The sequence below is a fragment of the Electrona antarctica genome (assembly GCF_951216825.1).
Source record: "Electrona antarctica genome assembly, chromosome: 22".
NCBI classification, from domain to species: Eukaryota; Metazoa; Chordata; class Actinopteri; order Myctophiformes; family Myctophidae; genus Electrona; species Electrona antarctica.
In genome coordinates this window covers 38,059,707-38,086,064 of record NC_136805.1, presented here as the reverse complement: position 1 = coordinate 38,086,064, position 26,358 = coordinate 38,059,707, and the positions used below count along the sequence as shown (strand labels likewise).

At 45.1% G+C, this 26,358-nt stretch overlaps 1 protein-coding gene and 1 long non-coding RNA gene across 4 annotated transcripts in view; one reads left to right on the top strand and one right to left on the bottom strand.

The window, feature by feature from the left end:
• The window catches only part of LOC306915446 (uncharacterized protein), a 43,821-nt gene that overhangs the window by 16,222 nt on the left and 1,241 nt on the right, over window positions 1–26,358 (bottom strand). The window lies entirely within an intron of this gene.
• Window positions 2,225–2,858, top strand: LOC306914811. Of its 3 annotated transcripts, XR_013788746.1 has the most exons (4): window positions 2,225–2,265; window positions 2,457–2,498; window positions 2,589–2,691; window positions 2,817–2,858. It is a non-coding gene; the product is annotated as an uncharacterized lncRNA (long non-coding RNA). The 3 variants fall into 3 exon arrangements; XR_013788748.1 differs by lacking the exon at window positions 2,817–2,858 and having other exon boundaries at window positions 2,589–2,719; XR_013788747.1 differs by lacking the exon at window positions 2,225–2,265 and having other exon boundaries at window positions 2,372–2,467; window positions 2,612–2,691.

Here is a 26,358-nt window from a genome sequence, read left to right as displayed (position 1 = left end):
ACCGATTGCGGCGGAAGCCATGCAAGGTACCAACCAGCACATCGGGAGCAATTTGGGGTTCAGTGTCTTGCCCAAGGACACTTCGACATGTAGACAGGAGGAGCCGGGATTCGAACCGCCGACCCATGGATCATTGGACGACCTGCTCTACCTCCTGAGCCACAGTCGCCCCTATAACTCGGAGAGTGTGCAAAATGACACGACCACACGGCGTAGGGTGCTGTTCATCGTGCACGCTAAAGCCCCCCTCACGAGTGCCGACACTTGTGTGCCGTGTCCCCCTCGATTCATGAGCCAAGTACCCAAATGGCTACTTTGCATAACAGGTTTACAAGTGAGTGTGCAAATGCCTCCTGGCTCCACCTCGCATACACACAGTATAAGCAACACAGCATTTTTACTTCAGTAGCCGCTGCTGCCAGGGTCCTACTGTATCTGCACACAACAAGGCCTCAGCCACTGTCGAAGAAGAGAAAGATACTCGTTCAAAGCAAACAATTTATTTCAGCTCCAATTCAAGGCATTCCTTAAGAAGATTTACAAAGACTAAAACTAAGCTAAAAAAACGAGTAATTTCCTATACAAACATGTTTCAGTCAGATAACTCACGAATAGATTTAACCAATATTTATTACAGAATGAGAATACAAGTGCGCATATAATATTTTATCTTGGCGTTCGGCTCTGCTACATTTTTCTCCCTGCTCGGCACAATTAAACACCATCATTAAACATTAAGAGCAGGGATATAGATATACAATAACAACCCCCCATGGGGAACAGAAATAACAGAGCCCACCGGTGGTGCTGGGGTGGCGGTGGGAGCAAACGTCACATAAATAACAACCAGAAACCATAAGCAGGAGGAAGGCAGGAAGAAGCATGCAGTCTAGTGATCTTAATTACCCCACCCAATTGGTCAGCTGACTGCCACATCAGCGAATGACATGCGGGTCTTGCACACACTGAATTAAACAGGGATGTCAAACTCAAATACACAGTGGGCCAAAATAAAGAAATCGGTCGAGGGCCGGACTGTGTTTCAACACACGGGCACCGCGGTCATGAGGACGTCCCAGGCAAACAGCAAAAAAGTAAATGCATTTAAAACTGAAAATGCATTATTATTAAGCTCAGTTTCCTGTTCTATGATCCTCACCAAGCACTGCTTTCATAGTATGTGATATGTGCCAATGCACTCGCAGTGCATTGTGGGACTTGTAGTATTATGGTGGTCCGTGCAATATACCAGAGGGCCAGTTCTAATACTAATTAAATATCATCCCGCGGGCCAAAGATAATTCACTCACAGGCCTGATTTGGCCCCCGGGCCTTGAGTTTGACATATATGGAATACACCCACATAGTAATGCAGCAGCATATTAACCCCTTGAATATATGTATGCACCCTTGAGCACAGCATGAAACCCCTCGAGAACTAACTTCGCAAGCTACGTATCATTGCCTACTATTATACACTACTTTAAATTAAATTCGAGCGATGTGCGCATGCCCTGCATGCACCGCTATTAAAATAATTCCGGCAATTAAAAGGTCACCATTACTCCTGTGTAACCCAACCCTACTCTGGGGGCCGAATGCTCGCTGCAGAAACATGCAGCCGATTGTGCGCTCGTGTGGCGCAGTGCTAAAGTGCCTGCGTGGCCACCCGCGGAGGTTGTGGCTTCAAATCCATCGTGGTGCATCCGGCTTTGTCGAGCGTCTAGCGTCTACAGTCTACAACACGCACAACAAACACAATTTGTTGTTGGGTGATAATTGTCACACGTAATCCTATAAGGGTCGGGGAGGCTCCTCAAGCCTGACCTGCAGGACGACCCCCCAACACACACACACACACACACACACACACACCAAAACAAACAACAACATTCAGCCGATTTACAAGCTCGCAATGTGAAGGCATTTCGTGTAGAGGGCCTTAGCATAAAGTGAGTCTATGCCATAGACCATGGGGAACACTGGTCAACATATTATACAGAATATAGGATTGAAGTGGTTACTTTAGGTAGGTAGGTAGGTAGGTACCTGGTAGGTACTAGGTAGGTAGGTAGGTAGGTAGGTAGGTACTAGGTAGGTAGGTAGGTAGGTAGGTAGGTACTAGGTAGGTAGGTAGGTAGGTAGGTAGGTAGGTAGGTAGGTAGGTAGGTACTAGGTAGGTAGGTAGGTAGGTAGGTAGGTAGGTAGGTACTAGGTAGGTAGGTAGGTAGGTAGGTAGGTACTAGGTAGGTAGGTACTAGGTAGGTAGGTAGGTAGGTAGGTAGGTAGGTACTAGGTAGGTAGGTAGGTAGGTAGGTAGGTAGGTAGGTAGGTACTAGGTAGGTAGGTAGGTAGGTAGGTAGGTAGGTAGGTAGGTACTAGGTAGGTAGGTAGGTAGGTAGGTAGGTACTAGGTAGGTAGGTAGGTAGGTAGGTAGGTACTAGGTAGGTAGGTAGGTACTAGGTAGGTAGGTAGGTAGGTAGGTACTAGGTAGGTAGGTAGGTAGGTAGGTAGGTAGGTAGGTACTAGGTAGGTAGGTAGGTAGGTACTAGATAGGTAGGTAGGTAGGTAGGTAGGTAGGTAGGTAGGTACTAGGTAGGTAGGTAGGTAGGTACTAGGTAGGTAGGTAGGTACTAGGTAGGTAGGTAGGTAGGTAGGTAGGTACTAGGTAGGTAGGTAGGTACTAGGTAGGTAGGTAGGTAGGTAGGTACTAGGTAGGTAGGTAGGTAGGTAGGTAGGTAGGTACTAGGTAGGTAGGTAGGTAGGTACTAGATAGGTAGGTAGGTAGGTAGGTAGGTAGGTAGGTAGGTAGGTAGGTACTAGGTAGGTAGGTAGGTACTAGGTAGGTAGGTAGGTAGGTAGGTACTAGGTAAATGGTAAATGGTGCATTTATATAGCGCTTTTATCCAAGGCGCTTTACATAGATTGTGCATTACATTCACCCATTCACACACACATTCATACACCGATTGCGGCGGAAGCCATGCAAGGTACCAACCAGCACATCGGGAGCAATTTGGGGTTCAGTGTCTTGCCCAAGGACACTTCGACATGTAGACAGGAGGAGCCGGGAATCGAACCGCCGACCCATGGATCATTGGACGACCTGCTCTACCTCTTGAGCCACAGTCGCCCCGTAGGTAGGTAGGTAGGTAGGTAGGTAGGTACTAGGTAGGTAGGTAGGTAGGTAGGTAGGTATAGGTACTAGGTAGGTAGGTAGGTAGGTAGGTAGGTAGGTAGGTAGGTAGGTAGGTAGGTACTAGGTAGGTAGGTAGGTAGGTAGGTATAGGTACTAGGTAGGTAGGTAGGTAGGTAGGTAGGTAGGTAGGTAGGTACTATAGGTAGGTAGGTAGGTAGGTAGGTAGGTAGGTAGGTAGGTATGTATAGGTACTGTACGAAAGAGACAGAAGGTCAGTGGGAGAGTCAAAACGTGAGGGAAGAGAGAGGAAGAGACAAGAGGGGCAGAGAGAGAGAGACAGAAAGAGACAGCGAAAGAGAGGGGCAGAGGGAGAGAGACAGAGACAGAGACAGAGACAGAGAGGGGCAGAGGGAGAGAGACAGAGACAGAGACAGCGAGGGGCAGAGGGAGAGAGACAGAGACAGAGAGGGGCAGAGGGAGAGAGACAGAGACAGAGACAGAGAGGGGCAGAGGGAGAGAGACAGAGAGAGAGACAGAGAGGGGCAGAGGGAGAGAGACAGAGACAGAGACAGAGAGGGGCAGAGGGAGAGAGACAGAGACAGAGAGGGGCAGAGGGAGAGAGACAGAGACAGAGACAGAGAGGGGCAGAGGGAGAGAGACAGAGAGAGAGACAGAGAGGGGCAGAGGGAGAGAGACAGAGAGAGAGACAGAGAGGGGCAGAGGGAGAGAGACAGAGGGAGAGAGGGGCAGAGGGAGAGAGACAGAGAGAGAGACAGAGAGGGGCAGAGGGAGAGAGACAGAGAGAGAGACAGAGAGGGGCAGAGGGAGAGAGACAGAGAGGGGCAGAGGGAGAGAGACAGAGAGAGAGACAGAGAGGGGCAGAGGGAGAGAGACAGAGAGAGAGACAGAGAGGGGCAGAGGGAGAGAGACAGAGAGAGAGACAGAGAGGGGCAGAGGGAGAGAGACAGAGAGGGGCAGAGGGAGAGAGACAGAGAGAGAGACAGAGAGGGGCAGAGGGAGAGAGACAGAGAGAGAGACAGAGAGGGGCAGAAGGAGAGAGACAGAGACAGAGACAGAGAGGGGCAGAGGGAGAGAGACAGAGAGAGAGACAGAGAGGGGCAGAGGGAGAGAGACAGAGAGAGAGACAGAGAGGGGCAGAGGGAGAGAGACAGAGAGAGAGACAGAGAGGGGCAGAGGGAGAGAGACAGAGACAGAGACAGAGAGGGGCAGAGGGAGAGAGACAGAGAGAGAGACAGAGAGGGGCAGAGGGAGAGAGACAGAGAGAGAGACAGAGAGGGGCAGAGGGAGAGAGACAGAGACAGAGACAGAGAGGGGCAGAGGGAGAGAGACAGAGAGAGAGACAGAGAGGGGCAGAGGGAGAGAGACAGAGACAGAGACAGAGAGAGGCAGACAGAGACAAAGACAGAGTGATCGTCCTGCCCCGCAACAGTTGTACATTATTCCATTTAGGCCTGACGTCGAAATAAAAAAAAACGTTCGCTCTGAAAGAATATATATTCAAAGATCTGTGCCGCATTTTTACGATTTTTCAAAAATAGCAGACCTACAAGTTCATAGCGTGCCACTCGGTGGCCCGCTATGAGCTTGTAGATCTGCTATTTTTCAATAGCTAAAGTATAACATAATGCTTAGTTAAAACACCAAAAGGGGTTCCCGCGCCCAAAATGGGTTATGTTCCCATCACAGTCCACATATATAGCAGCAGCTTTGACGATGAAGCACCACTCCTGGAAGGAGTCAGGTCCCAGTATTTCCAGACTCAGGTCTCCAGCAGTTCTGACTGCGTGTGCACAACACGCCTTCACATCTCAGAGGAGCCACAACAACAACCTCTATATAATGGCAAATATACCGAAGAATGGGCAGATCCCTTCAGCAGCCTGTCGGGAAAATAATTAGCTCCGTAACCAGCCCGACACGAGGAGACACAGACCGACCAAGATGTCAGCAACAGACCGAGACCTTACCTCAACCACACCATCTGTAACCGGTGTGACAAGAAGTTTCAGTAAGTTGTGGCGCCTGAACAGACACCAGCTTGTCCACACCGGAGAAAAGCCTCTCCACGATCAACTACTGTGCGACAAGAGTTTCAGTCAGTTAGGTGATCTAGTACACAGACACCAGCGTATTCACGGCCAGAGAAAAACCTTTCCACTGTAAATAAATATTGTGACAAAAGGTTTCAATTCTCAAAGTAACCTGAAGACACCCCCAACGTATTCACACTGGAGAGAAACCTTACGACTGTAACCGGTGTGACAAGAGTTTCAGTAAGTTGTGGCGCCTGAACAGACACCAGCTTGTCCACACCGGAGAAAAGCCTTTCCACGATCAACTGTGCGACAAGAGTTGCAGTCAGTTAGGTGATCTACACAGACACCAGCGTCTTCACGGCCAGAGAAAAACCTTTCCACTGTAAATAAATATTGTGACAAAAGGTTTCAATTCTCAAAGTAACCTGAAGACACTCCCAACGTATTCAGACTGGAGAGAAACCTTACGACTGTAACCGGTGTGACAAGAGTCTCAAGGCTCATACATAGTCTGGATTTTCGGTGGTTAGGTGACCACCGAACTACAACATGACGTCACGAGCCGCGGTGAAGAGCAAACCACCGCCACCGCTCCAGCCCTTCTCTCTGTTTTTACTCACCACCGATCAACGTTATTTCAGCTCCGGTGGTCAGCTCACCACCGGAGCGGTGGTCACCTCACCACCGAAAATCCAGACTATGAATGGGCCTTCAGTCAGTTATGGCGCCTGAACAGACACAGTAATATTAAATATATGAATCGGAACTAAGAAATAAAATACTCAGAACTAAAATAACTATAACAGATAGACTGAGAATAAGTTAAAACAGTTACAGTGTTGAACAAAAGCGCTGGAAATCATTTCCCTGAATTGACCCAAGGAAGGCAGTGATGTGATTTTTAAGGACCTCTGGAGCTCATTTTAGTCAAATGGAGCACTGACAGAGAATGCTGCTTTGCATATCTTTGTGTTAGCAAATGGAACCTCGAGGGTCAGGAAGTCACGAACGGATACTTGGATTCTGATCCAACATAGAGCAAATGTAAGATGGCTTTGGAAACAAACAGATACTGTTTATACTCACCCTGCAGTGACCCATCTTAGGGCAGAATGTTACACCGTGTTGAGGTGCTTTAAAAATTAATGGAGCAGCAATCCCGTAAATAATCCCCTCATAGTCTAAAATGGAGAGAAAAGTGGCTTCAATAGGATTGAAAACACACACTATAGTGACCTAGCCTGGCATGGCCAGACTAACCCATTTTGGTGTTTTAACTAAGCATTATGTTATACTTTAGCTATTGAAAAATAGCAGATCTACAACCTCATATCGCGCCACCGAGTGGCTCGCTACGAGCTTGTAGGTCCGCTATTTTTGAAAAATCGTGAAAATGAAATCGTGAATTTTTTAAATTTCGACGTCAGGCCTAAATGGACTAATATCACTGCGTAGATATTACCTCTGTGTGGAAGATTTATCTCCAATGTGCGGGTTTACAAACAAATTCCAACATCACAGCCAAAAAAAAGTCTCACTTTGAATAGTGGGCTCCGATTGGTCAGCCACAATTCTGGGGTGAGCGAAATGTAATTCAAACTGAGGAGTTGCCAGACCAATCTCCCCATGGATTGATTTTTGTGGCAGACGTGTCTGGTTTACAAGCTACTAGCGACCTGAAGACGTTTTGCAAGCTATTCAGTATTGACCCATAAGGTCAAACCCTACCTCTCCCATAATGACCTGGAAAGGGTTATTCATGCTTTTATCTCATCCAGACTGGATTACCGTAACTCTTTATGTGTCGGTATTGACCAATTAATCGTTGCTCAGGCGCTTACAGCTGAGCCTCGCTCCATTGGCTCCCGGTTCGATTCCGCATTGATTTTAATATTTTAATGTATGTTTTTTAAAATTCGAATCCCTTGCATCCCTTGCAGACCTCATCTCAAGTTACAACCCACCCAGGGCTTTGAGGTCGGCCGAACCAGCTAAAGCTGGATGTGATGGTGACCAACAAAAGATCAAAGGGTGATCGAGCCTTCGCGGCGGCTGCCCACAGGCCCTGGAATAATTTGCCCTTTCACATCAGAGCTGCCCACTAGTCCATCATAACTTTTAAATCTTTGCTTAAGACCCACTTATTCTCCTTGGCCTTTAGTGTCAGCTGAGGTAGCCCCGTTCCCCTCATTAGTGCAATAGTCTGCTTTGTTTGTGCCTTAATATTGCCTGCTAAAGTCTGCTTATATTGTATCGTTTTGTTTTCATTTTTTTTTATTATTAATGCCTGTTTGTTTTCATGTTTTAAATGGTTGTTTCTATTGTATTGCTTCTTTTAACCTGTACAGCACTTTGGTTGACCTGGTCATGTAAAATGTGCTAAATAAAGTTGAGTTGAGTTGAGTATGGTCTGAAGCAGAATCAGGTGGGAACTAAACTAACTAACGATGATCAATAAAGCACAAATGACTTGAACACGGTCAATAATGCTCTTCTGTACTTTACAATAGAAACACAGTCTGTATTTCTTCTGCATTTCACATTGAATATATAGGGGGGGGAAATCATGGAAGGTGTGCAGGGACCTTAAGTGTTTCCATTTCGATCCATTGTAGACACAGTGTACGGCACTGTAAGTGTTTACATTTAGATCCATTGTAGACACAGTGTACGGCACTGTAAGTGTTTCCATTTAGATCCACTGTAGACACAGTGTACGGCACTGTAAGTGTTTACATTTAGATCCACTGTAGACACAGTGTACGGCACTGTAAGTGTTTACATTTAGATCCATTGTAGACACAGTGTACGGCACTGTAAGTGTTTACATTTAGATCCGCTGTAGACACAGTGTACGGCACTGTAAGTGTTTCCATGTAGATCCACTGTAGACACAGTGTACGGCACTGTAAGTGTTTACATTTAGATCCACTGTAGACACAGTGTACGGCACTGTAAGTGTTTACATTTAGATCCACTGTAGACACAGTGTACGGCACTGTAAGTGTTTACATTTAGATCCATTGTAGACACAGTGTACGGCACTGTAAGTGTTTACATTTAGATCCGCTGTAGACACAGTGTACGGCACTGTAAGTGTTTCCATTTAGATCCACTGTAGACACAGTGTACGGCACTGTAAGTGTTTACATTTAGATCCACTGTAGACACAGTGTACGGCACTGTAAGTGTTTACATTTAGATCCACTGTAGACACAGTGTACGGCACTGTAAGTGTTTCCATTTAGATCCACTGTAGACACAGTGTACGGCACTGTAAGTGTTTACATTTAGATCCCCTGTAGACACAGTGTACGGCACTGTAAGTGTTTCCATTTAGATCCCCTGTAGACACAGTGTACGGCACTGTAAGTGTTTACATTTAGATCCACTGTAGACACAGTGTACGGCACTGTAAGTGTTTACATTTAGATCCACTGTAGACACAGTGTACGGCACTGTAAGTGTTTACATTTAGATCCACTGTAGACACAGTGTACGGCACGGCGAGTGTTTACTTGGCAGCTTTATGAGCATCCACACACTTTCACAGCAGAGTAAGTCGCAGGGCTTCGCAGTCAGCTTCCACTAACAAGCTCAGTGTGCAATCCTCCTCCTCCTCCTCCTCCTCCTCTCCTCCCTCCCCATTTCAACCGCTTTTGTTTTCCAATTCCTTCATTTTTTTTGAGTGTTTTGGAGTGCCGGTCGGGGGAACAGGCAGGGTGGATGGAATGGTACCAGACTTCCAGGCTTGTTGGGGGTTGTGAAGAAGAAGTGGTGCGGCCGGCGGGGGCCATGATTGGAGAGTTAACCAGCCCCACCATGCGGAACCCATACCTGGAAAGTAACTAAAGTAAATGTACTTAAGTACTGAATTTGCACTAGTTTTACTTCTACTCCACTACATCTCGGATTCCAAATGTTGGTACTTTTACTCCACTACTTTTTTATTTGAAAAACTTTAGTTTCTAGTCACTTTGTAGAATTAGATTATTACAAAACACACCACTGCAGCCCTGAATACATTCCGGCCATTTGAAAATAGCCGATCTACGAGTTCACAATGCATCGCGGTGCGGCGCATTGTGGGCTTGTAGATCTGCCATTTTCAAAATTATTATTATACCTTTGAAAACTATGGGAGATTCTCAGTACTTTTACTTTTGGTACTTTAAGTACATTCTGAAGCCTGGAATGTCTGTACTTTCACTCAAGTAAATGTTGAATTCCGGACTTTTATACTTGTAACAGAGTATTTCTACAGTACATTGCAGCATTGATACCTTTACTTAATCCATTGAGACCTGGAACGCATCCATGTCACGTTAGCGTTTAACCACATTAACCATTAACCCATTTTGGGGCGGGAACCCCTTTTGGTGTTTTAAACATTGTTATAATTTAGCTATTGAAAAATAGCAGATCTACAAGCTCATAGCGCGCCACCGAGTGGCGCGCTATGAACTTGTAGATCTGCTATTTTTGAAAAATCGTTAAAATGTGCCTCAAATCTTTCCGAAAATTGTCATGATTTAGAAAACTTTTTTTTTTAAATTTCGACGTCAGGCCTGAATGGGTTAAGCAAAAAAAAAAGTGAGTACTTTTCCCCCATCACTGCAGAAGTGTGCGGCGGGGCAGGGGCCAATGATTGGAGAGTTAACCAGCCCCTCCAGAGGGAACCGATACGTAATTGTTTTTTTTCCCCCCCCTCCCGGGGTGATAAAAGGTTACACCAGGGTACAGCGGAAAAAGGAAAAGTATAAGGGCAGAGAGTGGAGGAGGCGTGCAGGTGGGTGGCTGGGTGGAGGTAGCACCACCCTTTCAGTGGGGAAGGTATGGGGGTGGCTGGGTGGAGGTAGGGGTGAGTGGCGTGTATTGCACCACCCTTTCAGTGGGGAAGGTATGGGGGTGGCTGGGTGGAGGTATAAGGGGTGAGTGGCGTGTATTGCAGTTGCACCACCCTTTCAGTGGGGAAGGTATGGGGGTGGCTGGGTGGAGGTAGGGGTGAGTGGCGTGTATTGCACCACCCTTTCAGTGGGGAAGGTATGGGGGTGGCTGGGTGGAGGTAGGGGTGAGTGGCGTGTATTGCACCACCCTTTCAGTGGGGAAGGTATGGGGGTGGCTGGGTGGAGGTATAAGGGGTGAGTGGCGTGTATTGCACCACCCTTTCAGTGGGGAAGGTATGGGGGTGGCTGGGTGGAGGTAGGGGTGAGTGGCGTGTATTGCACCACCCTTTCAGTGGGGAAGGTATGGGGGTGGCTGGGTGGAGGTATAAGGGGTGAGTGGCGTGTATTGCACCACCCTTTCAGTGGGGAAGGTATGGGGTGGCTGGGTGGAGGTATAAGGGGGTGAGTGGCGTGTATTGCACCACCCTTTCAGTGGGGAAGGTATGGGGGTGGCTGGGTGGAGGTATAAGGGGTGAGTGACGTGTATTGCACCACCCTTTCAGTGGGGAAGGTATGGGGGTGGCTGGGTGGAGGTAGGGGTGAGTGGCGTGTATTGCACCACCCTTTCAGTGGGGAAGGTATGGGCGTGGCTGGGTGGAGGTATAAGGGGTGAGTGGCGTGTATTGCACCACCCTTTCAGTGGGGAAGGTATGGGGGTGGCTGGGTGGAGGTATAAGGGGTGAGTGGCGTGTATTGCACCACCCTTTCAGTGGGGAAGGTATGGGGGTGACTGGGTGGAGGTAGGGGTGAGTGGCGTGTATTGCACCACCCTTTCAGTGGGGAAGGTATGGGGGTGGCTGGGTGGAGGTAGGGGTGAGTGGCGTGTATTGCACCACCCTTTCAGTGGGGAAGGTATGGGGGTGGCTGGGTGGAGGTATAAGGGGTGAGTGGCGTGTATTGCACCACCCTTTCAGTGGGGAAGGTATGGGCGTGGCTGGGTGGAGGTATAAGGGGTGAGTGGCGTGTATTGCACCACCCTTTCAGTGGGGAAGGTATGGGGGTGGCTGGGTGGAGGTATAAGGGGTGAGTGACGTGTATTATTGCACCACCCTTTCAGTGGGGAAGGTATGGGGGTGGCTGGGTGGAGGTATAAGGGGTGAGTGGCGTGTATTGCACCACCCTTTCAGTGGGGAAGGTATGGGGGTGGCTGGGTGGAGGTATAAGGGGTGAGTGGCGTGTATTATTGCACCACCCTTTCAGTGGAGAAGGTATGGGGGTGGCTATAAGGTATAAGGGGTGAGTGACGCGTATTGCACCACCCTTTCATCCTACTGTATAAAGTGGAGGAGGCATGGGGGCTGGCTGGGTGGAGGTATACGGGTGAGTGGCGTGTATTGCACCACCCTTTCAGTGGCGAAGGTATGGGGGTGGCTGGGTGGAGGTATAAGGGGTGAGTGGTGTGTATTGCACCACCCTTTCAGTGGGGAAGGTATGGGCTGGCTGGGTGGAGGTATAAGGGGTGAGTGACGCGTAGCACCACCCTTATATATATCCTCCTGTCGCCTGTATCAACCGGTCCCTCCCCCTCCTGTTACTTGTCCTTTAGTCTAATCAGATAAAGGAGAAGATGTATTCATTCTAAAGGTGCTATTGAGATACACATCTGCGATAACGGTGTGTGTGAATATAATTGTGTGTGCGCGTGCGTGTGCGTGTGTGTGTATGTGTTTTTCATGACAGTTACGTGAGCTTGTCATCCTGCTCCTCTAGATCAATGGAGCACAGTTGCCTAGCAACCTGCCGATCGGAGGCGGGGGAGAGAGAGAGAGAGAGGGAGAGAGAGCGGGAGAGAGCGGAGAGTGGAGAGCGAGCATGAAGCGGCAGCATAGATTAGGAAAGCGGAGAGAGAGAGAGAGAGAGAGAGAGAGAGAGAGAGAGAGAGAGAGAGAGAGAGAGAGAGAGGAGGAGGAAGAAAAAGAAAGCGGGGTGAGATCATGAGGACGAACGGCGGAACGCCGGGGCTATAGAACAGTCGGACCGTGCCAGCCTCAGGCCCTTTAGGCCACAGACCTATATCTGAGATGAACACAGGTGGTGGTACAGTGTGTGTGTGGGTTGGGGCGGGGCGGGGTTATAGGGGCGGGTTCGAATCAGGAGAGAGAAGTTATAGAAGAGAGACAAATGTGCATGGATGGAAGGAAATTAGCAGGGTGGAGGAGGGAGGGAGAGCGGGGAGGAAGGGGAAGGGGATGAGCAAGGACGAGGGGAAATGAAACACGAAGAGGAAGGAGATGAGAGACGAGGAAAGGAGGGAGGGATGGAGAGAGAGAGAGAGAGAGGGAGAGAGGGAGAGAGAGAGAGAGGGAGAGTCTGCTGATCAGGTGTTCAGACGCCGGTCTCCAGAGAGCGACTGTGCATATGCTGCAGGTCTCCTCTGATATTTATACCGTCTTCCTCTGCCAGTGATGGAGGGAGAAAGATTTAAGGAGGATGGGGGGGGGGGGGAGAGAGAGAGAGAGAGAGAGAGCCGTGGTGTGCGTCCCAGCGGTATACTGTGTGACGGAGTTAGAATAACACGTGGAGAGGCATAGCGGTTGTTAAACTTTATGGAGGATTGAAAATGGACAATTAGCATCTCAACGATCTCACACTGTCACCTGGAACATTCAGCCCGCCACGGTTGTCATAGAAACCCCCTCCTCCCTCCCTCCCTCCCTCTCCCTCTCTCTCTCTCATTCCTATTTCACGCTAGCCCTTCCCGCGGCCCCGGCCCGGCGGTGTGTTATTGCATGCATGAGTGTACCGTATAAAGTACACAGAACGCAGTTAAAATTCTCTGTGTAAGGCTCCGTTTGGACTTACAGAATGGCTAAATGGGAGGATGAGGGCCAGGCTCCTGGCCATGCGTGGACAATCCCTCTCATCCCTCTCATCCCTCTCTTCAGCTAGGATCCAAACTTTTCCACGCCAAGGACTCCCAAATAACCGTAGCCTGCCTGAGCACTGCAGGCCACCCTGTTGTGAAAGGGCCAAAATATAGAGCAATCCCGCTCCCCTTTCATGACGACGACGACGACAGGCCCGGAAGAGAATTCCCCATTCATTTTTCCCATAGACGCTTCAAAAAGTATTTATTTTAAGACCTTTTAAGCCGCGGACAAAGCCAACTCTTCTTGTGACAAATCATGACAATAAACACAATGTTTTGGGCCGATCAATTAATTAGAAAGAAGAAAAAAGGGCAGGGAACAATTTATTATTATTATAAAAAATTGAAGACAAAAGTGTGTGAACACAAACATTGAAGACAAGAGTGAGGACGCAAATTGTGATTGGCCAGAATGAGATGATGTACAGTCATGTGATGATAAGCACGCCCCTCCCTTCACACTGTGTGATGTTTGCAGTGGCGCTAACCACTCCAACATACTTACTGCATCTATCATCATCATCATGATAAAAGGCACCACTCACTTCACACAAGTGTGATTTTCAGCAGCGCAAGCCGCTCCTATATATGCACAGCTGTGTGTGTCTGTATGAGCACAGAATGTGCTCAGCTGATTGGCTGATTGGCACGGAATGTGATGTATGATGATAAGTGTGAATGTTTGCTACTGTTTGGACTGTTTTTAACACTTAGACTGCGGCCTGGTGGCCACAAGTGGTAAATACAGTAGCTTGCGCGGGCCATCAAGTTCCGTTTCCCCCGCTCGGATCGATTTTTAGAGAACACTTATGCCATATCACAATAGTACAATATCCCAAATCACAAACAATATCCAGTCTAATATCACGATATGGTTCAAATATTGATACTATAGGGATGTCCCGATCACTTTCTTTCTTGCTCTCGATCCGATTCCGATCATTTGAAAATGACGTGATCGGGCCCGATTTCCGATCACGTGATGGGAAACCCTATAGTGCTGTACTGTATGCGTCTACAGTGGATCTAAAGGTGAAGGTAATAAGGTAGGCTATAAATCACGAGAAGTGGAACGCATGGGAAGCCCATATGATGCCTCTGTTTTGGAATGTTTAAACCCCCCCAAGCCCCCATCTCTCTCTCTCTCTCTGACCATTAATTTCTTATCACTGCTGGGGATGTGTTTTATGCCTGCTTCTGGTAAGACCATCAATACATACAGGTACATAGACAGATATACCTTTATTGGTCCCGGGGGGGGGGAATTCAGGCACCATAGACATGCATTTCCTTTTTGGAAGTGTAGACTGTCTGATGTGATTGATATTTATATGTTTGAGAATATCACAATTAACAATAATTATAATAAAAATCACACCCGTGTGAACTGAGTGGTGTAAGGTATTATATAGCCTGATCAGCTCTGACGTAATGAAATCACACCCGGGTGAACAGGGTGACCGTAGCAACCATGCTCATTTTTTGAGCACAAACAAAGCCAGTTGTAGGAGTGGTTTACACCACTCAAAAAAAACAATGCATGATTAACCCTGGTGTCCCCATTTGGCGAAAATGGCCCAATTTGTGAAAATTGGTAAGAACGTAGCAAATGTTCTTTTAATTAAAATAAATATAGCAAAAATAGCTCTTATGAGGTTGTAGATCGTCTATTTTAGCCATATTTCTATGACAAATAGTGAAAATATATAGCCGATGTAAAACCTCACAGCGTGTCGCATCGCGATGCATTTATCATATGAAGTATATGGAGCTGAAGTGGTTAAGAAAATGTCAAATCAAACAATGGGAAGGTGTAGCGCAGATCAGTGACTACATCTTCATGTAGGATTAACCCATTTAGGCCTGACATTTAAAAAATGTCTTCAAAATCTTGACAGTTTTCTGAAAAACCTTATGTTTCTGTATCAGTGGTGCTCAATATTTCATGTCAAGGACCCCAAAAAATATATGTAATATGCCTCCGCCCCCCCATCTGAAAATATGTTGTTCCAGGGATCCTCCCAGAAGCAAAAATTTGAGTTAAAATGTTCACTCTGTAATAATATATATTCAAAGGTTTGAGGCACATTTTCGCGATTTTTCAAAAATAGCAGACCTACAAGTTCATAGCGCGGCACTCGGTGCCACGCTATGAGCTTGTAGATCTGCTATTTTTCAATAACTAAAGTATAACATAAATGCTTTAAACACCAAAAGGGATTCCCGCCAAAAATGGGTTAAGGGATGTCTTTCAAGTGAAATTAAGGCACCCAGTCGCCAAATTAAGGGGAATTTAGTATATTTCAGGTCGTTAGTAGTACATTTTCAGGGGGAAATTAAAGTAAGCTTAAAGACATTTACGAGAGTACACTAATGGACCCAGAGGAACAGTAAACATCTTGCCTACTGACCACCAGTACAATTAACAGCGAGAATATAGTGAACACATGCAGCCAAGGTTCTGGCTTTGTCTTCATGTCAGCTTCAACTCGTCCAGCCATTATTCCACATCTGCTTTTGCGAAAATAAAATGTCAATTAGAAGGCTCACGGTTGAGATAAATGTATACCCTAGCTTGTGTGTGTGTGTGTGTGTGTGTGTGTGTGTGTGTGTGTGTGTGAGTGAGTGAGTGAGTGAGTGAGTGAGTGCGTGCGTGCGTGCGTGCGTGCGGTTACACAAAATCCTACACAGAAATGGAAAGACAGGAGAAATAATCTAATCTAAATAGATCTGTAAATAGTTTTTCATTGAAATGGCCAACATATTTCTCTCTTTAAAATTGATGTTCCTTCCGCCACAATTTTTGCAGGACGCCACTCGATCACTAGCACAATTGAGGTGACTGCGCGTTCTGCTGTGAAAAGTCCTGCGAAAATTGTGTTACGTTCGACGTCGCGTCGGCCACAATGCATGCCTGGGCATCATTCACCGGAATTATCTACTGTAGTTTCATAAACAAATGAAATTAATAAGGATAGCAGAGGCTCCGTTGTTTTCATTTCACTGACCATAATCATTTCACCGTGAGGTCATCATTTAGGCCATTTTGACCTGAAATCAGATTCTAAAAATGTCCGTTTGAAAATGACAGTTTTCTGAAAAAGCTATGTTTCTATGTCAGTCGTTCTTCGATTTTTCAAAAATAGCAGACCTACAAGCTCATAGCGCGCCACCGAGTGGCGCGCTATGAGCTTGTAGATCTGCTATTTTTTAATAGCTAAAGCATAACACAATGCTAACACCAACAGGGGTTCCCGCCCAAAATGGGGTTAAATCGTCGTTTGATAACAACAATATCATGCCCCAGGAAATTAAACTAAATTGACATGGATCTGGAAACCTATGAACTGTGAAAATGGGGGTTTCGATAAACTCCGCGACATAGAATGCAATGCCATGTGCTGTTCAATAACAAGAAAAGAGAGCAATGCACATCCCCGACCCAAATTTGGGCAAGGGGCTGAGCGTCGAACAGTATAGTAGAATAAAAATAAAGAAAACGTGTTCAGTAACAAGACGACAATAACAGGACACAATGTAGTTACTATGATCACATAAACCTCCAGTGAGGCCTCTCTCCAGTTTCACATCAGTGCAGCAACACAGATGAATGGCACACGTTGCTTTGGAAAACGGTCCTTTCAAGGACTTTCTCACGGGTGAGTCAGTCATACTGTGCAATAGTAGGTAGACAAAGGCCCACTATTTCAGCGATAACATTAACCCATTTAAACCTGAGGGACGATTCTACAAAATGTCTTCTAAATCCTGACCGTTTTCTTGAAAAACCCATGTTTCTATGTCAGTGGTTCTCAAACATGTTCACATCAAGGACCCCCGAAAAATATATGTAATTGGCCGTCGACCCCCATCTGAAAATATGTTGTTGCCAGGGAGCGTCCAGAAACAAAATGTGGTGCCGCGCTATGAGCTTGTAGATCTGCTATTTTTCAATAGCTAAAGTATAACATAATGCTTAAACCACCAATAGGGGGTTTCCGTACAGAATGGGCTAAAGTAAAAGCTATGCTGTGAACTTAAACGGAGTCAAGGTGGAGAAGTAAATGAACATCCGTAATTTCCATATTATGTTCCATAATTTCCATATATTATATGTTTCAAACATCAAGAACACCCAAGGAGTATAAAACAAGAGTGGATCGACATGGCTGACGTCTCTAATTATCAAATTATCCAAAGTTAAGCAAATCAAAGAGACTGAAGGCCTGTGGCGGGGGGGAGGGGTAGGAGGGGGGGGGGGGGGGATTAAACAACTCTCTTGCGGCCAACGTCTTATATACACCACGGCCGTAGAGTTCTTCCAAAAAACTCTGAATATGGCTGCCAAGGTTAAAGCTAGCAGTTAACCACTTAAACTCTATTGACCAGACTATAGTCCCCCAGGGGCTCGATACTACTAGACCTCCTCCTGTTTTAGCTCTATACTAAATATGTATTCTAGAAAACATTGTCGATCTACGGCTCAGAGAGTCATGTACTGTACTTAGGGCCGATTCATACTCTTTTTTTACCGCTGTTTCGGCGCTGTAGTGCCGAAATGATTTCGGCTCGTCAGAAATTTTCAGTAGCACCGAAGAGCCGACTTTAGGACGGTACCCGCCCCCCCGAACCTCAAATGACGTCACATTGTAGGCTCTACAGAGCCGGACCGACTTTTATTCGGCTGAGTATGAATCGGCCCTTAGTCAATAGTCACGGTACTGTACATTTTCCCTTAAATGCAGAGGTACTACACTTTGGGACAATTTCTCTATTGGTATTTTCACGTAATGTATTTAAGAACATATTGAAGGATGTTCTGATTGTCCTGGTGACACAATGTCACATTCATTTTTATTTTGGTATATTATTGTCTATTTCCTTTGCTTGTTTGCTATATGGATTTGACACCCTGTAAAATGCAAATGTGTCAACTATGTTGGCTAATTATTATTAATATTAGAATTGTCATGGATAATCAGGTATAATCATGTATTTCAACTATGATTTTTATTTGTTGGTTAATTTGTTGTTTGCAAATCATGTTCTATTAATGTTTTTATTGTGATATATATACATTAAGCCCTTTGGGCTTCTTGCCTCCTCCTGGCACTTTTACAATTTGTGCTAAATAAATAAATAAAATGAATCAAATCAAGAGTGATCACAACGCATCCTGATGCATTATGAGCTTGTATATGTCTGCTATATACTCACTGAATGGTCACCTCAGAACAGGGACGACAGGGTTCATATGTGTGTGGCTGAAATAATGTGTGGCTGTTCTTCCTTCGCTTCTTTGTTCTTTTCAATATGAATGAGAAGCTTTGGCCTTGGTGACGATCAAATGACAAGCAAATATCTGGAGGATCAAAGGCTTGTCCGTCCATCATGCAGCCAGCCCGAAGGCTAACAACTAAAAATGCGAGACATTCAAGAGCTTGAAGAAAGCTCTTTTAACAAAGCTGAGGCAGAGATAGAAGAAGAAAATCAAACAAGCCACAGTATAATATGCTTTAGGTGAGAAAATGGTAGGCAGCGATGTCAAGTGCAACGCCGTGAGTCGTGGTCAACTCGATACACATGACAGAGCATACGGTACTTTTGCCGAAACTCTTTCGGATTCAAATTAAACACTCAGGATTTTGCTGCGCGGGGCATGCGGGGAGGAGGGTCAGCCACAGTCTGTGGGACAGGTCATCTCGACAACAACACCTCCGAGGGCAGGAAGAGAGTCATTCGGGGCACATTTAACCCATTTTGACCTGAGATCAGATTCTAAAAATGTCTCCCTTTTTACCTCCATTATGATGAATTCCTGTTCTGTTCTTTGTCTATATAGAAGTGTCTATTTGTACGTCTCTAAATGTTTTGATGAATTGAACATGGTGGACCCTCTTGTAAACAAGTGTAATGCTTAATTGGGTCGTCCACTCACAGTTAACAGCCATGAGTTTGTGCTTGAAATGTACTGTAATTCTGCAAACTGTTAATAAATATTTCAATCAATCAATCAATCAATCTACATCCTGACAGTTTTCTGAAAAAGCTATGTTTCTATGTCAGTGGTTCTTCGATTTTTCAAAAATAGCAGACCTACAAGCTCGTAGCGCGCCACTCGGTGGCGCGCTATGAGCTTGTAGATCTGCTATTTTTCAATAGCTAAAGCATAACGTAATGCTAACACCAAAAGGGGTTCCCGCCAAAAATGGCTTAAGGAAGACAAAGGAGAATTTCACAGAAGCGAGAAAGGGGGGATATGATGATAAATAAAACCCACACACTCAATATGAACAGCATCTATCTTCTATAGTGGCGGCATGGTACAGCAGAGAGAGCAGCGAACAAGATGCTGATGGCGGAGAAATATGTCCACCAAAGGGGAAAAAAAGGCCAGCTGAAGCCAGAAGAAAGAGAAATCTAGAGGATAATTAAATAAAGAAATTAAATAAACAAACAATCACTCTCCAGCAGGAGAGAGAGAGAGAACACTTGATTATCAGAGTGGTTACTCTGTTCGAATAGGTTAGAGTTGTCATTCTGAATGCTAAATTAGATTAATGATTATTTTGCTTGAGAGCCTTGTTTATAGTAGCCACTAGCCAGTATGCGTGAGTGCAAATGAAAATGTAAAAACAAATTAGACTAAATGTTTTTTTTTTGTTTCCACACACACACACACACGCACACGCACACGCACACACACACACACACACACACACACACACACACACACACACACTCCCAGCAACGAGGGGATCGGAGCAGATAAGCCGAGAAGTTCATCAACCCCCTCTGTTGTTTTCAGCCAGACAGCGAAAACATCTTCATAGGTGCACCGGGTGGCACAGGGGTAAAAGTACATGCCCCACTAGGGGGTTTTGACTTTTGATTGAATCAACCCGTGGTGCATGTCTGACTTGGCTGAGCGTCTATACAAACACAATTGTCCGTATGTTATGGGGAGGAAGAAGCCGGGGCAGGCGGACTGGGAGGGTGAGCTTTTGTCAAAGCAAAGCAAAGCAAAGTTCTTTGTTTACCCAGGGAAGTGGACTAAGCTCGAGATGCTTGTTTACAGCCACACCCTGCTCATAGAACATTTCATGGTTAGGGGTTCAATGCCTTGCTCAAGGGCACTTCAGCGGTGGTAATTTTAACGTGCCGGTCCGGGGATTCGAACTGGCGACCTTCCGGTATCAAGACCGCTCCGCAAACCGTTCGGCCACCGCTGCCTACTCCTATGTTAGTTAGTTAGTTTAATTTATTGTCCACATGTGGAAATTTGTCTTCTGTCTCAACAACAGTAAACAACAAACAGAAAACTTACACAATTATTCTCTCATGGCAAAAAAGTGCAGGACAACACAGTGGCAAATACATTGAAAAACAACAAATCTAGCGAGACATGGTATCATTTAGTGCCTTAATGGCATTTGGGATGAAGGAATTTTTTTAAATGTTACGGTTAGCTAATCCTATGCCTGTCTATGGGCTGGGGCGGTGCCAGTCAGAGGGGGGTGCCAGTCAGAGGGGGGGTGCCAGTCAGAGGGGGGTACCAGTCGAACGGGAGGAGTAGCATGGAAGCGTATAGCCGAGCTACGGTTCTCATAGGGGCTGTTCGCTGGCAGGTGAGTATGATACAATGGCAGTGGAAAAAAACTGAAACGAGTGATGAGGAATTAATTAGAAACAACTAAAGTGGAAGGAAAAAAAAAAAGAGGGTAAAAAATAATTGGCTGCTCTAAATTTAGAATAAAATAAATGCGTCTTCACTGACGTGCCGATCTTTAATTATTGTCATCTCTGCACAGTCCTTTTTGTCACTCTACCAAGAAGTAAATATCTGCTCTTTCTTCATCTTTTTCCAGCTCAACTCTCCCAATTCTCTTCAGACCCCTCCTGTGTGTGATCATGCTTTGGCTTGCCCCCAACTCCTTTCCTCCGACAACCCCCCCCCCCCCCCCTCCCCCCATTTCTCTGGGCTCCAGCTCCCCTGTGGTCTATACACTCCTCCTCCACGCAACGCAAGACATCAGCTCAGACTCCTACCGCCTTTTGTCCTGGCTCCCTTCCAGCAATTATCCCATTCAGGCACGACGTCGAAATTTAAAAAAAAAATAAGTTTTCTAAATCACGACAATTTTCGGAAAGATTTGAGGCACATTTTATTGATTTTTCAAAAATAGCAGACCTACAAGTTCATAGCGCGCCACTCGGTGGCGCGCTATGAGCTTGTAGATCTGCTATTTTTCAATAGCTAAATTATAACATAATGTTTAAAACACCAAAAGGGGTTCCCGCCCAAAATGGGTTATTTGGTTGGTTCCACACTGACGCAGACACAGACTCGACTCTGACTCCTCTTCATCATCATCTCTTCCACCTCTCTCTCTCTCTCTCTCTCTCTCTCTCGGAAGTGAGTGAAGTCTCCTCTGGCACCATCAACTCCCACTCAACTCTCGAAAGGGCAGCAGCTGAAACTTCCTTTACTGGCACTAGCTTTCTCTTTTCCCCAACTTGGACTCGTACTGATTGTTACTGCACTTGACTCTTCTCCACTATGTCTTCCACGACTTCTGGGACTTACACGCCTCAGTGTACAAAGCCTCAATCCAATGCCTGTCTAGTGTCTATGCTGTACAGTACCGTTAGACCTCAAGTGTTGTCTGGAAAGCCTGCCTGCACTGAGGAGGATGCCTGCCACCAAAATGGCATGACGCGGCAGGAACCCGAATGAAGACGTTTCTTTTGGGAATTGGAAAAGGAATCCACTTGTCCCGTACGTCACTTTCTCTGACTGGGGGGGGGGGGGTTAGGTTAGGTTGGGGTTTTATTTAAAATGTATAAACTCAAAACACTCCATTATCCGTTTATACATATATCGTCACTGTCAGGTGGAAACCTTGTAGGTCCAAAACCGTTCCTTTTTTAACCCACATTTAGGCCTGACCTCAAAATTAAAAAAAAATCTTCTAAATCCTCCAGTTTTCTGAAATAAATATTTTCACGATTTTTCAAAAATAGCAGACCTACAAGCTCGTAGCGCGCCACTCGGTGGCGCGCTATGAGCTTGTAGATCTGCTATTTTTCAATAGCTAAATTATAACAATGTTTAAAACACCAAAATGGGTTAAGAAAACAAACAATTTGCGAGGTGTCGTGAGCTTGTAGATCGGCTATTTTCACTACTTTTGTGCGACACTCTTGTACAATGAAATAGGGCATTAATTTTCCCCTAAAAACAACTAAACACAAAAAGTTGAAATATGATGATAAAAGGCTTCTGCCCGAACAGCAACTATATACACATTAATTTAGCTGTCAGCGATACAGCTTCCACAATTAAGAGGTCATGACATCTTTCATTTCTCTCACAAAGATGAAATGAGAGGGGAAAAAAGGAAAATAACCAAATATACAGTTATTTGTGTTTATTAGAAACAACACGTTCCAGGATTACAATTCCCCTTGTCTCGTATTCATTTTCTTAGAATTAATCCATTTTAAATCAAAAAGACAAAACTAGGATTTTTTTCCTTGCCAATATCATCACATTATTGCAAAGACGGGGAAAAGGCAGAAAAAGTAGCCTTAGTAACAACGCATATTTTCAAACCCCCCTCTTGAATCCATCTCCGTCCATACATTTTTTATCTCATTTAATAGTTTTCTATTTCTTATTTTATTCTTGTATCGATTTACTCTCCCGCTAATAATTGCACAATAACGGCAATAATAATAGTATCTTCTAACAAAGAAATCAATAGAAAAACAAACAAGCAAAAGCAAACAGATTTATTTTTAATTTAATTCAATATCTGCAGTTAAATTATTCCACTCCACACTACACTCAATTTCTTTAAAAGAAAAGGTGACAGAAAGACAGACAGACACCATGCCGTTGTCTTAGCATGTCTTCATCTTAATTGATACAATATCTTATCATAATGTGCTACAGTATATTATTGGATTCAATGCCGTAATGAGGTTGTAAGGTTTTCAAGGTTTGTTATGTTTAGTGTTTTGTCCTGTCCATGTTAGGTGTATGTAATTTGTTTTGTTTTACTGTTTACATGTACAATAATGTTGTGACATGTATCTGTGTTGGGAGCCCCTCGAAAACGAGATGGTTCATCTCAAGGGGTCTTTTCCTAATAAAGAAACTTGAATCATCATTATCAAGTCCACGTCTGAAATGTTTTACATCATGGTTGCAGACCCTTCAGTGCACTATTCACCTGGCAAATGCTGCTTATACACAGTAGATAGTGAAATTGCGACCATACCTGTAGGTCGCAGATTATTACTATGCAAACATGCAAAACCTGTCAGTGGATCCGTCCGTCACGCCTCCATATATGGTTGTCAATCCTTCACGCCTCGTGACACATCACGCCACCATATGGCCGCCAGTCCGTCACGCCTCGTGACACACTCCACATAATGGCCGTCTCCATTATATGAAGATCACGACACTGAGCTCATCAAACCATGGATAGCCATACATGGAGAAGACTGGATCATCACCTAGATCTGCATATATGGAGCCGGCCAACAGGCCAGAAAAATAAGGCCCGGCCCTACCTGGGCCCTCATCAAACCCTGTACACTCAAGACACTGACCCCGCTGCCACCCTTAGATCATATATGGATCTGACCTGGTTTGAACTTTTGACATTCCATATGTTGATCTGACCTCATCAAACCCTGTACACTCAAGACACGCTCCTTATGGCTAGTACAAAATTCCTTCCATATGTTGATCTGACCCCCCATACATGCCAAAGCGCCAGCGCTTGCCCAGCAGTCTGCAGTCACCCAGACAGACGCGTGCACTCACAACCTAGGGCAGAGGTTGCTTCTCCCCCTGTAGGGCGTCTTACTGGTGCTAGATGCACCAGCTCAGTGACAGTGCTGCCATGGCATATCCACATAAGCGGCAGGTGGATTTTACCTTTAGGTAGGCTAGAATTGCGTGGGAGGGGGGGAACTCTCCCCAGATTTATTTATTTATTTCCCCCAGATGGTCTGAAAATGAGTTACTTATCATGATTTGACCAATTTATTACCAATCTCGTACACCATTGCTCACGAAAGCAAGATCCTTGACCCAATTACAGCCACTGCATCTTACCCTTTAATTAAAGTAAAAGTAGTCTGAGGAAAAGGAACAGTTTTGTTCCCCGGACATTGTTGGGATATTTTGGCGGAGATGGGTCTTATTATTATAAGCGACGTTGAGCTTGTTTTTTCTGTAAAATGGCTTGTACAATATTGGTAGTTGCCGGTTGCATTTTACCGGTATCTGGGCTTGCTTCCAATTTAAAAAAAACATTATTTAAACTAGTGGTTGTCAAATATTTTCATGTCACGGACCCCCCAAATGAATATGTATTTGTCCCTATCTTAAAATGTTTTGTCCCATGGAGTTTGCCACCAGATTTGAGTTGTTAGAATGCTTCCCAAAAATTCCACATTATTTCAAGATTTTTTTGGGGGGGGGAATAGCAGATCTACATGCAAACAACATGTAACATCACGGCGCGTGAGCTCGTAGATCGGCGATTTTCAAATAGCCAATGTACACAGTATATGTTTAAAAGGAACCCTGGCTAATGTGACAAATATGCCTTAAAACATTATACTTGCCCTCTATAACTAAAATTAAAAATTAAAACCACTTTGTACTCTTTCACTCAATAGGAACTGCTCCTGTCGCAAGTTGATGATGTCATATGTCTATGTGTGGTCCAGCCCTATAGAATATATGGAATGCACATGCTAATAAAAAGTTTAAAATATTGCTTTGATGCTCATATTATCCTTAGGAAGCATAAAGTTGTGTTCTATTAGCATATGCACTCCATACATTCCATAGGGCTAGACCACATGGCCATATGACATCATCAACTTGCGACAGGAGCAGCTCCTATTGAGTGAAAGATTCTCTATTTATGAAAAAAATACAATATTTAAGGTGTTTTTATTTTTTTATTTTTGTATTGTTGTATTGTTGTAGAGGGCAAATATAATGTTAGCCAGGGATCCTTTTAAAGTGCTCATGTGGCATAATAATAGTGGCTTATTTTGGGCTTGTTTTCCTCAAGACATCGTTGCATTATTTCTCTCACAGAATCTGGCAACATTGCTCAGTGGCCTGGTGGTTATAGAGTGTCCGCCCTAAGACAGAGAGGTCGGGGTTCAATCCCCGGGCTAGTTATACCAAAGACAATAATGGTATCCAATACCTCCCCGCTTGGCACTCAGCATCTGGGGGTAAGTCCCTGCGACATAGAGTCATGTCCAGGGGGTGTGCTTGTACTGTTGTACATCAAGGAAAACAGGAGATCGACTCCTGACCTATGGGCCACACACATGGCTCAGAAACCATTGGTTGGTTACCAAGGCAATGCTGGATAGTAGCCTATACTCCCGCAGTGGTGGAGAGAGTACTCAAAACGTTTTACTTATAAGTAAAAGTATCAATACTGCAATGTAGAAATACTCTTCCGTTGCAAAACATCTGAAAGGATTGGGGGTGGGGTAGCTAAAATGAATATCAAATATATAAATACTGACTCTGGGGTGTCTGGGGTGTTCCCATAAGCCAGAGTAGACGATACAATGACCAATTTTTTATTTTTTTTAAGTGAAATATCCCTTTAAGTACAGTAGTTGAGCAAATGTACTTAGTTACTTTCCACCATTACATACGGGTATCCGTCCACTACCACCTTCAACATCCTAATACAGTACATTATCTATTTTAATGACATTTCCATTTCTGGGACCCCCAACCAAATTGTTCCATTTGTACACTGTGTACACTCTCAGAGTTACAGACCCATAAGGGTCCATTTGGTTCCAAACTATCATTTAGCTGGGGACACCCTGGAACACCCTCAAGGACCCCTGGGGGTCCCCGGACCCCACTTTGGGAACCTCTGCACTATACCACCACCATACAGCTCTCAACCAGTTTTGATTCACTTACTCTTGAGTTCACTTACCCTATAGAGTTTTGATCAAAACTGGTTGAGAGCTGTATGGTGGTGGTATAGTGCAGAGGTTATATAGGTTATACAGAGGTATAGTGCAAAGTGGGGTCCGGGGACCCCCAGGGGTCCTTGAGGGTGTTCCAGGGTGTCCCCAGCTAAATGATAGTTTGGAACCAAATGGATCCTTATGGGTCTGTAACTCTGAGAGTGTACACAGTGTACAAATGGAACAATTTGGTTGGGGGGTCCCAGAAATGGAAATGTCATTAAATGGGGGTCCGTAGCCTAATGCATGTCAAACTGGGGGTGTTAGTATAGTGGTGTAGTTATAGTGCGTATTGTAGACTAT